Source organism: Neovison vison, chromosome 9, assembly GCF_020171115.1.
Source record: "Neovison vison isolate M4711 chromosome 9, ASM_NN_V1, whole genome shotgun sequence".
NCBI lineage: Eukaryota > Metazoa > Chordata > Mammalia > Carnivora > Mustelidae > Neogale > Neogale vison.
This window is the reverse complement of record NC_058099.1, coordinates 13,179,087-13,194,610: the sequence shown is the minus strand read 5'-3', so window position 1 is coordinate 13,194,610 and position 15,524 is coordinate 13,179,087. Positions and strand designations below refer to the sequence as shown.

General features: G+C 45.4%; 1 non-coding gene across 1 annotated transcript; it reads right to left on the bottom strand.

Annotated features, from left to right (window-relative positions):
- Positions 1–350: 350 nt before the first annotated feature.
- LOC122917849 lies at positions 351–487 on the bottom strand. Its single transcript, XR_006386479.1, has one exon. It is a non-coding gene; the product is annotated as a U4 spliceosomal RNA (small nuclear RNA).
- Positions 488–15,524: the final 15,037 nt, after the last annotated feature.

Here is a 15,524-nt window from a genome sequence, read left to right as displayed (position 1 = left end):
GAGTGACTATAAATCACTATCAGTTGACTCTGTATCCCTAAAGAGATATATCCCCTAGACGGATATATCCAAAGATGGAAAGACATACATGTTATGGGATTAAAAATAAGTATGTTGGTATCCTTGAGAACTGAGAAATTTGACATATAAATACAGATTAGGATTGGTGAGGTTGAATGAAAACTATAGTTCTCCATTTCAATTGAAATTATCAGTATGAATATGTTATGCCTTTTATCTTTAGAGAATAATATACATTTCCTTGCTATAATCACTAAAAATAATATAAATTAGCAAAATGACACATTTTTAAGACAATCAGGAAAAGGACCTTTTTGCAAATTTGGTGACACTAGGAAATGACTGTCAATATTTTCAGCTGTGATTGTGACATTGTGGAGAATACTTTTTAATTAGCAATAATCAATTAGCAATAATTGCACCTGGATAAACCTCATTGGCTACAATACTGCCACTGTGCAAAGCTAGGAGACTACTTTTTAAAAAAAGAGTTTGTATCTTTTAGAGATATATGCTGAAATATTTTACAGAAGAAATAATGCCAGGTCGAGGACTTGCCTCAGGATAATCTGAGGGGAGGAGAAATGCATGTGAATGTGTAGATGATTCAGAGTGACTATGTAGTGATAGCTGTGAATGCTGGGTGATGAGTAGGTTGGAGTCATTATACTACTCTTTCTATTTTTAAGTGATTTAAAAAATTTTTTTCATACTAAAAAAGGACCATCGTGTGACCATAAGCATGCAAGCCTGAAGTCAAAGCATCCAAATTGACTGATAGATATTTCATTTGCATAAATTCAAATTTGTTAAACTGGCTAATTATAAAGCTAGTTAGTGAGGAAATGAGGAAGTTTTGAGGGAAGAAAACTGAAATTGGAGTTTCTCAATGTATATACATGAGACTTCTTTGTCTGCAACTAATAGAAAACTTGGCTTAGCTTAGCAAGATTTGGAGATTTATTTTGGGCATTCAGGGCAATCTCATGGAATTCTAGCACAGAAATGCCTCTGCGATGCAGGAGAAACATAGTTCAGAATCTAAAGTCTGGCAGTATTCTGTCTCCATCTCGAATCTCACTGCTCTATCACGTCACAGACCAGCTTTCTTCATTTTCCAGTCAACACCATAGAACACGTGCACATTCATAGTTTCTGGTTTTATACACCCAAGTTCAGCTATCCAGATAGAGGCTGATCCCATCCCCCTACCCCACCAGACCCTGTTCCAAAAATTCTGGAGGAAGGGTTTGATTGGTCCAGAAGCTGAGGTTGTCCTATCCAAGAGGAAGGGCCTAATTCTAGGTTAATCATGGCCAGAGTCCAAGGTGTGTGCAGAATGGCTGATCCTGTTTTTTCCGTGGTGTTCCTGTGAATGGAGGGGGTGGCAAGAACAATTCCCAGAGGTGTGGGGTGGAAGTATCCGGGCAGACAGACAAAAGGTATCTAGTTGAGTCAGGCCAGATCATGAAGTTTAGAGGGGGTATAGAGATGGGTGAGAATGATGACTTGGACAGGCTTTACTTCGGTTGACTAAAGCAAATTAGCAATGCAGAAGACAGCATGTGACAAGGATACAAGTGAGAAGACTTGGCTTTCTGCTGCTCCTGGGTACTCACAGAGGCAAGCTCAAGTTCAATGGCCAGTATAGTCCCCAAGGAGTTAGGAACCAGCCAGGCCACAGGTGCTCAAGCCATGGCCTTAGGGTAGCAGGGGCGGGAAGGGGCTGTACTAGCGCTCAAGTATCTCTTCACTCCCACCTAAGAGAACCCTTGCCACACCACCATCCAACATTTGTCCCACATTGTTCTATTTCCTACCACACCATCGGGCCCCACCTGGTCTACTAGACAACTGCAGCATGACAGCTGGAGCCTTCCATCTGTGCAGCTTCTAATTTCCTCCTGCCTTCTATTCTGGTTGCACAGTATTGAGAAAATCCTGATTCCCATGGACAAGTAGTTGCAAACCGAAGCAGTTTTTCATCATCTCCCATTGCAGCATCCAGCTCAAGCCACTTTCCAACTAAACTGATCCAGAATCTTGAGTGAGAAGTAGGTAGAGATTTGTTCGAGTTAAATCATTAGTAATGGTCAGTGGCTATGGCTATTCCTTGTTTTTCATTAAAATCAGGACCCAAGATTTAATAAGTATGAAAGTTATCCTAAATAGAATACTGGCATCAAATTAACTCACTTGTTGCATTGTGATCCTAGTGAATCACAGTGTCAGCACCACTTGATTCACAAGATTCTGACAATAAGTCACTGATAAACATAACCAAATCTACCTCACTAACCCTGACTCCTACCCCTGCAAGGGAGCCCTGACCAACAAAGGTGGTCCACTAACACTGCAGTCTTTAGGTAATTAGGAGAATAAATACTACACAACAGCCAATTAATAATAATGAATGAATGTTTGCATAGAAATAAAGTGCATCTCCATTCTTTTCTTACTTGATCTCCAATAAGCCCATGAGTTAGGTAGAATAGATGTGATTTTATAAAGGAGGAAATGGAGCCTCAGAGAAGTGCCCTAACCTGTCCAAGTTGGTCACAGAGGAGAAAAGGGGAGAAAACAAGGTCATAGAGGAGAAAACAAGACCTTAATCCTTCCCTCCTCCCTTCCTCCTTCCATTCCACCCTCCTTCCCTCTGTCCTTCCTCTAGCCCTTTCTCTTCCCTTTTCTCTTCCCTTCCCTTCTCCCTCCTTCTCTTCTTACACCTCTCTATGTGCATGTGTTGATTTCTACTATGACTCAGGCTCTAGGCTTGGAACTGGGGATTTGAAGATAAATGAGACATGGTTAGCGCTTTGAAAGAACAGAATGGAGGAGACAGATGTCTTCAGAGCTAAAAAGAGACACAACGTGGAGCCATCACAGAGGGAGGGAAGACATTTAACTGGACCCTGAGGGTAAGTAGCATCACCAGGCAGAAGCAATGGTGAGGAGAAGGGCACCCTGAGCAGAGGGACCAGAGAGAGAGTAAATGCTTGAGAAGATAAGAAAGCACTGAGCTCGTGAGGAGTGATGGTGTGTAGGGAAGGAGAGTGGGACGAAGCTGGTGCTAGACCAAGGAAGGCCTTGAATTCTGTGCTAGGACATTTGGAAGGTGATGGGGTCCACCGAAGGGTTTTAAGCAGGGAAATGACAGGATCCCAAGTCATTTAAAGAAAGAGCATTTGGAAGCTGGTGTGGTGAATGATCAGGAGGCACTGAGCACAGTTAAGCTGTTGCAACAGTTCAGACCTAAGATGGTAAGTTAAGACCTGAGGCAACGGAGCTGGGGGGCCGGAGAGCTATTTCACAAGAGATTTGGGGGATAACAGCAACTCTAAGTGGTTCCTGCCATTTTAGTTCCTTCCTCAATCATGTGTCCTTTTCACTCCTTTTTTAAGACTATACATTTATATTATGTTATCTCTCTGTGAATCAAATTTCTCAAGAATGTTTCTCTCTTTTCCTGATTTTAGGTGGGCAGCAGCAGCTTTTTCTTTCCAGGCCCGGTTTTCGGGTGTTTGGTAACTCTATGTAGAAGGTCAGGGTGAGAAATAGCCCCGGGATGGGGGGCTGGGGGGGATCTCTCCACCCTGCTGCGGTCGCGATTGGGCCAGCTGGGCATGTGATCATGCTGGGCCAATCAGAGCCCTTCCCCAGGGTCTTGAAATTGGATGGAGCCCCTGCCTTCTGGAAAGGAGTTGGCCAGTAGATAGCTAGTTGTTGCTTGATGGTTTCGAGTGGCTGTTTTCTGAGAAGGAGAAAAAGCTGATTTTTAGGGAGTGAGAATAATGAAGTATATGCTCAAAGAGAAGCAGAGACGAAAGAAGGAAAGAGGGATGTGCGTGCTCCCCCAGCACTCAGGTACCTGACTGCACCTGATCCAGAGACAAGCATGTTTCTACACTTGGGTTCCCTTTTGCTTTAGCTGGCCCCAGGCAATGTTACTGTTCCCAAAGGGACTTCAGTACTGTTGTCTACAGATGCTGTTACAATGATCGAACCTTCTGGAAGTGTCTATCTGGAAGTGTTTGTGCAATTTATTCTCTGAATACTTCCTTCTTTTGCTCATCACTGTTGTTTTTTATTTTTTAAAGATTTTGTTTATTTCTTTTATAGAGAGAAAGAGAGATCATGGGAAGGTCAGAGGGGAGGCAGAGGGAGAAAGAATCTGAAGTTGACTCTACACTGAGCTCAGAGCCGGCCTCAGGGCTCATCCCACAACCATGATGAGATTATGACCTGAGTTGAAACCAAGAGTCCGTCAGACCCCCAACAGACTGAGCCACCTAGGCAACCCCAGTGTCGGTTTTTTAGAGTAACTTTTTAAATTGAAGGATAGCATACACATAGCAGATGCTCATTTTTTAAAAGACCTATTTGCAATTATTTTTAAATTCATTATTCAAAATTAAGTATAGGACAAGTTGGTCAATTCTCTCCAAAAAATTTGCTGGAAACATTCCCAGTGTTGGTAGGTAACGGGGGAGTGGAGATAAATTAAGCTTAGTCTGTGTGGCGCCTGGGTGGCTCAGTCGGTTAAATGTCTGCCTCTAGGTCACAATCCCAGAGTCCTGTGATAGAGCCCCACAATGGGCTCCCTGCTCAGTGGGGAGCCTGCTTCTCCCTCTCCCTCTGCCCGCCCCCTCATGTTTGCTCTTTCTCTCTAGTGTTCACTCTCTCTCTCAAATAAATAAAATCTTTAAAAAACATATAAAAAATTTTGAAAAGTTAAGTTTAGTCTGTATCAACCAGAGTTCACAACGTATTGTGAGTGGGTGGATGGGTGTGGAGAAAGACATACAATTAAATTATTGTCTGAAAAGTTCTAAATAAAAAGCATTTATTCAACCAATATTTGTCTTGTGCCCATAATGTACCAGGCGCTGCAAAACATGCCAGGAAGTCCGTCCCACAGACCCTAAGTGCTAAGGGAAGTATATAAAAATAGATGTGGCAGAACTGAAAAGGGTCAATTAACTGTATTCCTGAGGGATCAGGAATGGAGAAGGTAGCATTTGAGCTGGGCTGAAAAGGAGAAGTAGAATGTTGGCAGATGGGGAAGCAGGGAAAGCGGCATTTTATATTCAGGAACCTGCATACTAAGCAAAGGTATGGGGCTGCATGCTTCAAGGACGTGCTGGGAAGCTGAGAGAAAATTCCACCCCAACATCTCCAGGTCTTCTTGCATTTGGAGAGAACCATGTGACTAGGTTTACCAGTGGGCTGTAAATGGAAGTCACACATGGCAGTTCTGGACTAAAGTATTTAAAAAAGCAAGTTCTGGGGTGCCTGGGTGGCTCAGTCAGTTAAGCAGCTGCCTTGGGTTTGGGTCATGATCCCTGGGTCCTGGTATCAAGCCCCACATCGGACTCCTTGCTCAGCGGGGAGCCTGCTTCTCCTTCTCCCTCTGGCTGCTGCTCTGTCTACTTGTGTGAGCTCTCTCTCTCTCTCACTGTCAAATGAATAAAAATAATCTTGGGGTACCTGGGTGGTTCAGTCAGTTAAGTGTCTGCCTTTGGCTCAGGTCATGATCTCAGGGTCCTTGGATAGAGCCCTGCATTGGGCTCCAGGGAGCCTCCTTCCCCTCTGTCTGCCTGTCTCTCTGCCTACTTGTGATCTCACTCTCTGTCAAATAAATACATAAAATCTTAAAAAAATAATAAAATCTTAAAAAAGGCACGTTCTCCCTTAGCCTTCCTGCCTTGCCACAGTGACTGGGAGGCCGTTTGTTCCAAGTGGTGCAGCTGTAGGATGGTGGCTTCTCAATCAGTCTAGCTTCTTGAGGGATTGTGTGGGGCACATGCATGGGATATGTACTATGACCAAGAAATAAACTTTTGTTGTGTGAAGCTATTAGGATTTGGGGGTTTATTTGTTACCGCAGCAGAAGTTCGCCTATCCTGATACACCAGGCTGAGAAATTTGGAATTTACCCTAGAGGTAGAGAGTAGCCCTTAAAAGTTGATAGGCTGGTGAGTAGCATTGTGAGATCTGCCAGAGTGCCGTCCAGATCGTCCCCATTCATGTAGAGCCCACAGTGTCATTAACCACTGTCCTGTCTCAGAAGGGTTTGAGCTCATTCAGTTCAGCTCCCACTTTTCTTTTTCTCCTTCAACCACCTAGGGCAGATGTCCAGAGCTTTCTTATTACCACACCACTGAGTCCAGGGTCTCATTACTTGCTTTGGGCTTATAGATTTTGTCCTGGGGCATGATGTAGGTATCTGTCACCCGGAGTAAGTGAGCAGGTTCATGTCGAAATCATACGGTATGGGTAGGCAAGCATCCAGTGAGTTACCGATGCTAATGGAGTGCTCCTTCTACTGGCTGCCCACATGGAAACAACGTGCATAGGCCCGTTTGGTGTGGGTAACAGGAGGTCCTCTCTCGGGTTATAGCTGAGTGATCTGTGACAACGCCTCTGCGCTTGCCTTGCTCCTTGATTCTCAAACAACATCCCTTGAAACCTTCCTTGCTGGTTCCATTCACCTGCCTCAACTGATCTTTGGGTCTTCCTCCTTTTTAGTAAACTGGCCCGGATCAGCAACCAGAATAGTGGGAACTTGTGGCAAACTCCCCCGTCACTTTCTTCCCTTCCTCCAATCCTCTGATCTCTAAATCTTGCATTCTCCCTTTGGTCTCCTCCATAGTACTTCCTTCTTTCTCTGTTCTAGTTCCTGCTGTCTAGTTCTTTAACAGAAGAGTGGATGATCTATTAAGTCTACAGCCTAGGTCATCAACAATTGATACAAACAGACCAGAAAGGGAAAAGATTTCTCTATTCTTAAGGGTGGGGAGGACTCAACATAGAAGCTGCATAACAGGAGAGAAAATAGTTAGAGACAAAGAAAGGGAGGCAGCTACATTCTGGCTTGGTTCTAAGCCAGCCTGAGCTTTCCCAGCCTGCCACTCATACAGGAGAAAGATTTGGCTCCCCCTAAAACAAGAGCCACTAGCCCTAAAGGGTTTCAACCTCACACCATGAGGGGGAGCCATCTCAGCCCTGAGGGTCCATTCTTATTTCTTATTCTTATTTAGACCTTTTTCTTTCCTTTTTTCTCCCCCAGTTCCTAGTGCCCCCAGACTCCAGTTTCCTTGGGTCAAGATCTGCTTCAAATCAGAACTACCACTTCACCTGAAGAGGTCATCCTTTACTATCTAATGATTTTAACCTTTCCCCTCCAGACTGGGCTCTGGGCACAACAGGAAGGCCCTTATAAGGCTTTTTCCTCAACCTAAGAGCAATTTTCTGCAGGAGGTGAATTCTTCTACTATCTCTTTAGTAACAAGCTCACCTAGCAATATTTTTGTGTCTCACAACCTGTGTTTTCTTTGTTATTGTTATTACTTTGAATAGATGATGATTTACCTGGTTTAGAAATTCAAAGGCCAGGGGCGCCTGGGTGGCTCAGTGGGTTAAAGCCTCTGCCTTCAGCTCAGGTCATGATCACAGGGTCCTGGGATAGAGTCCCAAATCAGTCTCTCTGCTCAGCAGGGAGCCTGCTTCCTTTCCTCTCTCTCTGCCTGCCTCTCTGCCTACTTGTGATCTCTGTCTGTCAAATAAATAAATAAAATCTTAAAAAAAAGAAAAAGAAAGAAATTCAAAGGCCACAATAGGTATCTAAAGAAAATCTCCTCTAAGCCCCATCCATCATCCATCAGTCTCCCCAGAGGCGACCCACGTCACCAGTTTCTTATGTATACTTATAAAGTATTTTATTTAAGTTCAAGCAAACACTTCTGTCTGTTCTTTCTCTTCCTTATTATTCTTCACACATACGTGCTGGCATTCCATACGTGTTGATTTGCACCATTTTTTTTTTTCACTTAAAGGTATAGTTTGGGAATGATATTCCAGTGACTGCATATTACATAATTTATTTACATAATCCTCGACTGGCGGACGGGTAGCTGATTTCAAGCTTTTTTGCTACTGTAGGGAACACTGCCCTGATAACCCTGTACACACACCATTTTGCACATTTTTGGAGCACACCTGTTAAAAGAAATTCCTAGCTGTGGAACCACTGGCTCAAAGAGAATGATAACTATTCCACTTTCCCATCTGTGGGCTTGTGCCAGTTACCACTCTCGCTGGACACTGTTTTCCTACGCAGTGCTGGGCATGTCTTCCCAGGAAAGTCCTCTGGGGCCCAGTGGAAATTGGGTTGGAGGGAGAGGCCTTGTGAAGGAGTGCTATGTTCGAGGTGAAGTGGGGCCAGGGAGGTTCACCCTCCGGGGGTCAGAGAAGGCCTCGTGAAGGTGAGGCTTGAACCGAATCAGGAGCTCACCAGGCAGAGAGAGGAAACAGCTGGGTGGCCATGCTGGCTCTTCCTGGCACTGTAATCTGAAGAGATCATTGCGGGGGCGGGGGCGGGGAGATGGTCTACCTGAGGATGTACTGATAGCCTTACCTCTAAGAGAAAAGGACAGGAAACCATTTGATGACAGTTATGTAATGATGGTGTATGAATGCCATGGAAAAGCAAAGTAGAGAAAGGGTGATAGCAATAATGACAGCAGCTCTTGCTTATTAAGAGCCACTGTGTGCCAGGCACTGGATGACTAATCGCACGTGCATTTTTTAAAACCCAGTGAATCCTTACACCACCTCTGCATAAGGCACTATTATTTCCTGTTTACAGATGAGAACACTGAGGGTCCAGATGACAAGGAGGCTGCCCAAGGTGGCACAACAAGCAAGTGGCAGAACCAGGGTTCCATGAAGGTGTGTGACTCCACAGAGTGTTCCCTCTCACCTGCCAGAAAGCCTCCTCCCATCCACTGAACTCTCCAGAGCCCTGGCGAGGTGTGGTAAGAGAGGAAGTGATTACAGCTGATTACAGGTGAGGGTGAGGAGGTTAGATGATTTTTTCTAGAGGAGAAAATAAAGAATATATCACAATAGGGGAAAACATTTGCTAAATAATCTAATAAGGCGGACAAAAGCTGTGCATATGATCATTTAGAGATGGTGGTCACAGCTATGTAAAAAGAGAAATAACTGTGGGTGTGCGGACTTCCCATCTAGAAAATTCTAGAACATCCTGAGTTTAAGTTTCTGATTATTGTCAGTCCTGTATCAGTTGCCGTGTTCTGCCTTTAGGAAAGCTGAGGAAATATGGCTACTGAAGACTAATTGTATATTTTAAGATTTTATTTATTTATTTATTTATTTTTAAAGATTTTATTTGTTTATTTGAGAGAGAGAGAGAGAAAGTGGAGGGGAGGGGCAGAAGGAGAAGCAGGCTCCCTGCTGAGCAAGGAGCCCAACATGGGGCTCAATTCCAGGACCCTGGGATCATGACCCAAGCCCAAGGCAGATGCTTAACCAACTGAGCCAACTGAGCCACACAGATGCCCCTATTTATCTATTTTAGAAAGAAGAGAAAGTGTGTGCATGCTAGGAGCTGGGGGGGGGGGGCGCAGTGGGGAGCAGAGGGGGAGGGAGAGGGACAAACAGCTCCGTGCTGAGCTCAGATTCTGATCCCACCACCCTGAGATCATGACCTGAGCCAAAATCATGGGCAGGCCACTTCACCGACTGAGTCACCCAGATGCCCCAAAACTAAAGACTATATTGAAGACATTTTAAGTCATTGCTCTATTTTTAATATCATGACCATTTAAATATACAAAGGTTATGGAACAAACACTGTGATATGGGGATGTAACAAATAATATATATTTTGGTCTTTGTGTCTGGCTTCTGGCCAGGGATCTAAAAACCTTTGTAATTTCCTAAGTGATAAAGGTGCTAAGAACATCTTTTGTTCTAATATTTGTTCTTTGACCCTAGTTTCTGATGCAGGGCTCCTAAATCCCTTGGGATTTCCCAGTCCATAGGAGCATCTATTGTTCTAAGGAGGAAATTCTTGGTGGGCTCCTAGAGAGCCTCAGTTGGGGGCTGGTCACCAGAAAGACCAAGGCATGAGTAGAAATCTGGAACTTTCATCCCCACCCCATCAGCCCCTGAAGGGCAGAGGAGGACTAGAGACTGAGTTAATAATTGATCGTGTTCACATGATAAAGCCTCCGTTAAAATCCCTGCACTGTGGGATTCGGGGTGCTTACAGTCTGCTGAATACATGGAGGTGCTGAGAGCTTAGTGCTTCGGGAGGGCATGGACGCTCCTTATCCTTCCTCCACACTTGGCTCTATGCAAGCCTTTATCTGGCTGCTCCTGAGTTGTCTCCTTTCTAAGGAACTGGTAACCTAGTAAGTCAACCGTTTTCCTGAGTTCTGTGAGCCGGTCTAGTAAGTTATCGAACCTGCGAATGGGCTGGTAGGAACCTTGAGTTTATAGCCTGGAGACCTATGCCAGCAATTGGCATCCGAAGTGGGGTGGGGACAGTTTTGTGGAAATGAACCCTAAGCTGCGGGTGGGCTCTAATGCTATGTCCAGACAGTGTCAGACCTGAACTGAATTGTAGGACACCCACCTGGCATCACAGAATTGGTCAGTGTGGGGAAAACCCCTCACATTTGGTTTCAGAAGTGAAGGTCTGTGGGAATAGTAGAGAAGAAACAGTAGGTCCCCCCGCTTCCACACACATACACCTCAGTGTTATTATAGGGAATAATTTTTTTCTTTTAAATATGAAACTTGGAAAAGCTAAGGGGTGACATTTGATACAAATCTAGAAGGTTAAGGAAGCAGACATTTTAAGAGGGCATCTTAGCCTTACTAATTAATGTAAATTGATATCAGTGTCTTGTCTATTCATTAAGAGGCTGCTCCAGTCATTGGATTTCTGTGGTGATTGTTTTTTAAAGGTTAGCCTTGACCGACTCCATTATGGTTTTTTTTTTTTTTCCAACAGTACTAGTGAACAGAATCAAGAGAGGAAACGTATATTTATTTCCAATAGTGAAAGTAACAGCTATCCGTTGGTTGTTTCAGAAAAGTTATTTGGTATTCTTTTATTTGATCATTTGTTCACCCCGCCTTTATGTTAGTCTTTTTAACTAATTTCGCTCATTTCACTCATTCATTCATTCATGCCACATTTACTAACCTGTCATGTGCCAAGTTCTGTGCTGGGCACAAAGAGCAAAGGGCCAGCCAGACCTGGTCCCTGCCCATGAGGGGTTTGTTGGTAGGGCTAGAAATTATAACACAGTGTCACGAATGCCATTTCACTTCAATCCGGTGAGTGTGCAGTGAGGGTCTGCTCTGTCCGGGCTGCTGTGCTGGGCACTTTCACAGGCGAGAAGAGAATGAGCTGTCTGCCCTGTCCTCAAGGAGCTCACAGTCTAATGGGGGAGACAGTAAACAATCTGGTAATTAAACAATTAAAAATAACCATCATTTATAAGGGGAGTAAGCAGTGCTCTGGGATGAAGAATAACAGGACAGATTTTCCAGATGGTGCTCTGATGGACACATCACAGGGGACTGTGGGAGCCAGGAGGGTCAGCTAAGATGATACAGCCCAGAGCAGTCAGGGAAGGCTTTGCCAAGGAGGGTCCCTCCAAACCGAGTCTGTACATGTAGGAAAGAGTCAAAGGGGGGATCGTGGAGATGGGCAGTCCCAAGAGAGAGAACTGAGATTTCGCTGACAGAAGGTAGGATCCACTCAGACTGGGAGATCAGCCCGTGATTCAGTGGCAGAGGTGGGAGGAGAGGAGACGAAGCCAGAGAGACAAAGCAAGGCCAGGTCTATGTGGCCGCCGGTGCCAGGCAGACGAAGCTGGTATTTGTCGGGATGGGGACAAAATGTAAAGCTCTCCAAACCATGGCCCTTGCCACATAAGATTCCTTAGCTTTCCATGGGTTCCAGAAAACCAAACCTATTGTATTTCATGCCATGATTCCATTGTATACTTTAAAAGAGGTTCATAAGTTGCTTGCTGAAGATGTAACTGTTTTTCTTTTTTCATTTCTAGAGAAAAAGGAACTTAAAAGTCCTCTTGGGGTAATTCACCTTCAGTTGCCCGAAGGTTGCTCCCTCATCCTTGAAGAGGGACACACAGGGCATTTGGAAGAAAAAAAAGAGGGACGTTGACGTTGTAATTCCCTAAGGGCGAGTCTGCAGACAGATTGTGGTATGGAGACTGGCAGGCCTGGACCTTGTAGGATGGCTGTAGGAGTAACTTGTAGGAGAAACTTGAGTGTGTTTCTGGGCTAAGCAGTGAGGCAGCGGGACAACTCATGGAGGTCCCTGGCACCTGCCCAGGGACCTGGATCTGCAGGGTCATTTGTCTGAGGTTGGGGTAAAATAGCAAGACGGAGCACCAGGGAGCAAGCAGAACTCTAGACTACTGCTTGCTGTGGATGTGGGCTGACCCTGTCCCTGCTGGGGCGCTTCCGTCGTGGAATTTGGGAACATTCAGGAGGAGCGAAAAGCTCCATCAGGGAAACACTTGAGAAACTTGGGTTTCTCAAGTCTGTGGCTTTGATTTGGAAAACAAAGAAATGAAATGATTACATTTGCCCTGTGAGTGTCTGAATGTCAGATGTGAATGTCTAGAAATGGCAGATGTGAAATGAGACAAGGTAGAGTGATTGGACCTAAAGTCTAATGTTGTGAAGGACAGTTTACTAGATCTTAGGAGGCAGATGCCCTCCAGCTCTCCTTGGGGCCAGTGCAGCAGAAGGAGGGGCTGAAAAATCCCTGGTTTTGTGAGCCAGGTCTAACCCCTCCTGGGGTGGGGGTTGTTACTTCCACCATCCCAGTTTGCAGATGGGATCATGGAGGCCCAGAGGAGTGAGTGACTTTCCCTGGACCATTCTGCAAGAAGAAGGTAGGACAGGGAGTGAACTCAGGTGTCTGAATTCCCCAGGCAATGCTCTTTGGATTCTAGCAAAGTGCTGCCAGTGCAGTAATCGTGGTGAGAAAGAAGAGGAGAGGGAGGAAGGGGCCCTGGGGAGAAAAAGAGAAACACAACAGAATAGGGAGATGGGAAAGGAGGAGGCACAGAGTGGAGGACACAGGCCAGCTTTTTTTTTTTTTTTAAAAGATTTTATTTATTTTATTTGACAGACAGAGATCACAAGTAGGCAGAGAGGCAGGTAGAGAGAGCGGGAGGAGGAAGCAGGCTCCCTGCTGAGCAGAGAGCCCGAAAAGGGGCTGGATCCCTGGACCCTGAGATCATGACCCGAGCAGAAGGCCGAGGCTTCAACCCACTGAGCCACCCAGGCGCCCCCCCAGGCCAGCTTTTGACTAAAACCTTAATCCAATCAGCTATTATGGGTAGTTTTTATTTATTTTTACTTTTTATTTTTTTTAGCTTCTCCGTGTTCCAAAGAAGGTAATGCTTTGCTGGCCTGATTGTGTTTCCACTACAACTTGTGGCCGGAGATGCAGCACAAGATTTAAAAAAAAAAAAAAAAAAGCCCATTGTTTCGTGTTGTGATAATATAACTCTCTGTAAATGGTGCAGTCCAGTGGACAGAGTACTGCCCCCTCCCACCCCACTGGTGACCTGCGGGGACAGCTGAATGCCTTCTGGTCCGTTGAGCCCAGAAGAGTGGGGCTGGGCTTTCAGAAACAGCTGGGCTGATTCATCTAGAACAAAAGCCAGCTCTTCTGCTAAATCCCTGGCCAGCCTGGGCTGTGGGGCCAGTGGGCCCCTGTCCCCTTCCATGGAAACTTCTTCTTGAGCTGGCTCCAACAGTGTCAGTCTCCTGCATGAGAGCCTCGGACAGCTTCCCAGTGCCCCATCCCTTCAGCCTGGCACGCTCTCAGTCCCACACGGGAGACTGGCTTTGGAGTGAAATCTCAGTTCTCATCCCACCACTGCCGTTTCCCAGCTGTGCAACGTAAACAAGTGACTTCACCTCTCTGAGCCTCGATCTCTCCCTTTCAGAACTGGGAATGAGAATAGTTTCAATCTGAGGAATTTGCGGTTAGTGTCCAGGGAGGGAATGCCTGGGGCAGGCTCCTGTGAGTGCTGCTGGCCTCTTGCTGCCTGGTTCCATCTTCTCCAACTCAGAGCACGTACCCTGTGTTCCAGACACGCTAGCGCATGCTCACCATCCTAAGCATCTCTGTGCCTTTCCTATGGGGTTCCCCTAATGATACCAGTTACTGTTTACAGAGCCCTTTCTATGCAGCAAATGGTGGACATGGATAATTTCATTTTTCTACAACTCCTGGAGGTGGACTTAGTTATCAGACGAAGAAGCTGAGGCCCTGGGAGGTGTCCTACAAGGCCTGGCCCATCTTCTTATTTGCAGTCTTCTTGGACCCTGTCTGCATCCCCCAGCCTCCTTCCAACCCTACCCGAGCTTCCTCTATCATAGTTCCTATAACACCCTATTGTAATTGTCTGTTTCCTTGGCCACAGGCCCTGTAAGGGTTGAGTCTATGACTGATTCATCTCTATGCCCTTAGCCCTAAACGCAGGGCTTGGCACAGAACTCGTACACAAAAAAGCAGTAAGTAAATAATAAGTAAGGGAAAAACACAGAACATGAACTTCTTCTGTGGGTACATAAAAGAATACAAAAATAGTACTGCCTCAAAAATTTTTTTTTTGGTATGGGTGTGTGTATGTGTGTATGGGGTCTTATGAATTACTTCTTATTTCTGAAGCACAGCAGTTTATAATCCTTCTTCTAGATCTACATTTCTTAAACAACTCCAGATACTGTCCATGGAAATAGTGCGTTTTCATAAAGCATTATATGAAGTGTTATAGGGAGGGGCCCAACATCAGGCCCGCATCTGATCAAGATGAAATTAAATAATTCCTTATCCTGAATGGAAAGCCTGGAGGAAGCCTCACCTTCCTTCTGGCCTTCTTCTATTTGGCTATAGAAATAACCTGGGCTTTGGAGACACACCTGGACTCGGATTCCAGACCTACTCACCCAACCGAAGAAACAGAAGCAAGTTGCTTATCTTTTCTGAGCCTGTTTAATGTATTTGAAAAATTGAAGATTATACCTAACTTGGAGGTCGTTATAGGCTTAATTGACATAATAAATTGGCATAATGTGACCAGTAAGCCCCCCAAACCTGGTAGTTATAGTTTTAATTTTTATTGTGACACCGTCACCGGGCCAGCTGTGTGCAGCTGCGGACAGGTTGCGCTTAACAACCAGTTGTCAGAATTCCTGGAGATTTAACAGCCGGCTCAGCGGAGCTGACTGAAGCTAGCGCTAGCACATTACTGGAGGGACCCAGGCTTCTCCCCTTCTTCCAGGCTTGTCTTCCTCCGTCCTCCATACCTTTGCTTATTCTGTGCCCAGAGCAGAAGATTCCGTCCCATTCCTTACCTCCTGTCTTAACTCTTTCCAGCCTTTCAAGCCCAGCTGAGTCCTCTGTCTAGTGATCCTATCTTCTCTGCCTGGCTCTCCCTCCCCCTTTCTCTCCATCTGCAGGTTACAGTGGGAGCAGCCAGGTTTGTGCAATATGAGCCTTTCTCTCTGGCTGGAGTCACTGGATAAAGGGTAGGCATGTGACCCAAGTTAGCCTGTGGGCCACAGACAAAGATTCCAGCTCCCTGCTGGTAAAAGCCGTTTTGTGGAAAGCAGAGATGCTTGTCTGATTG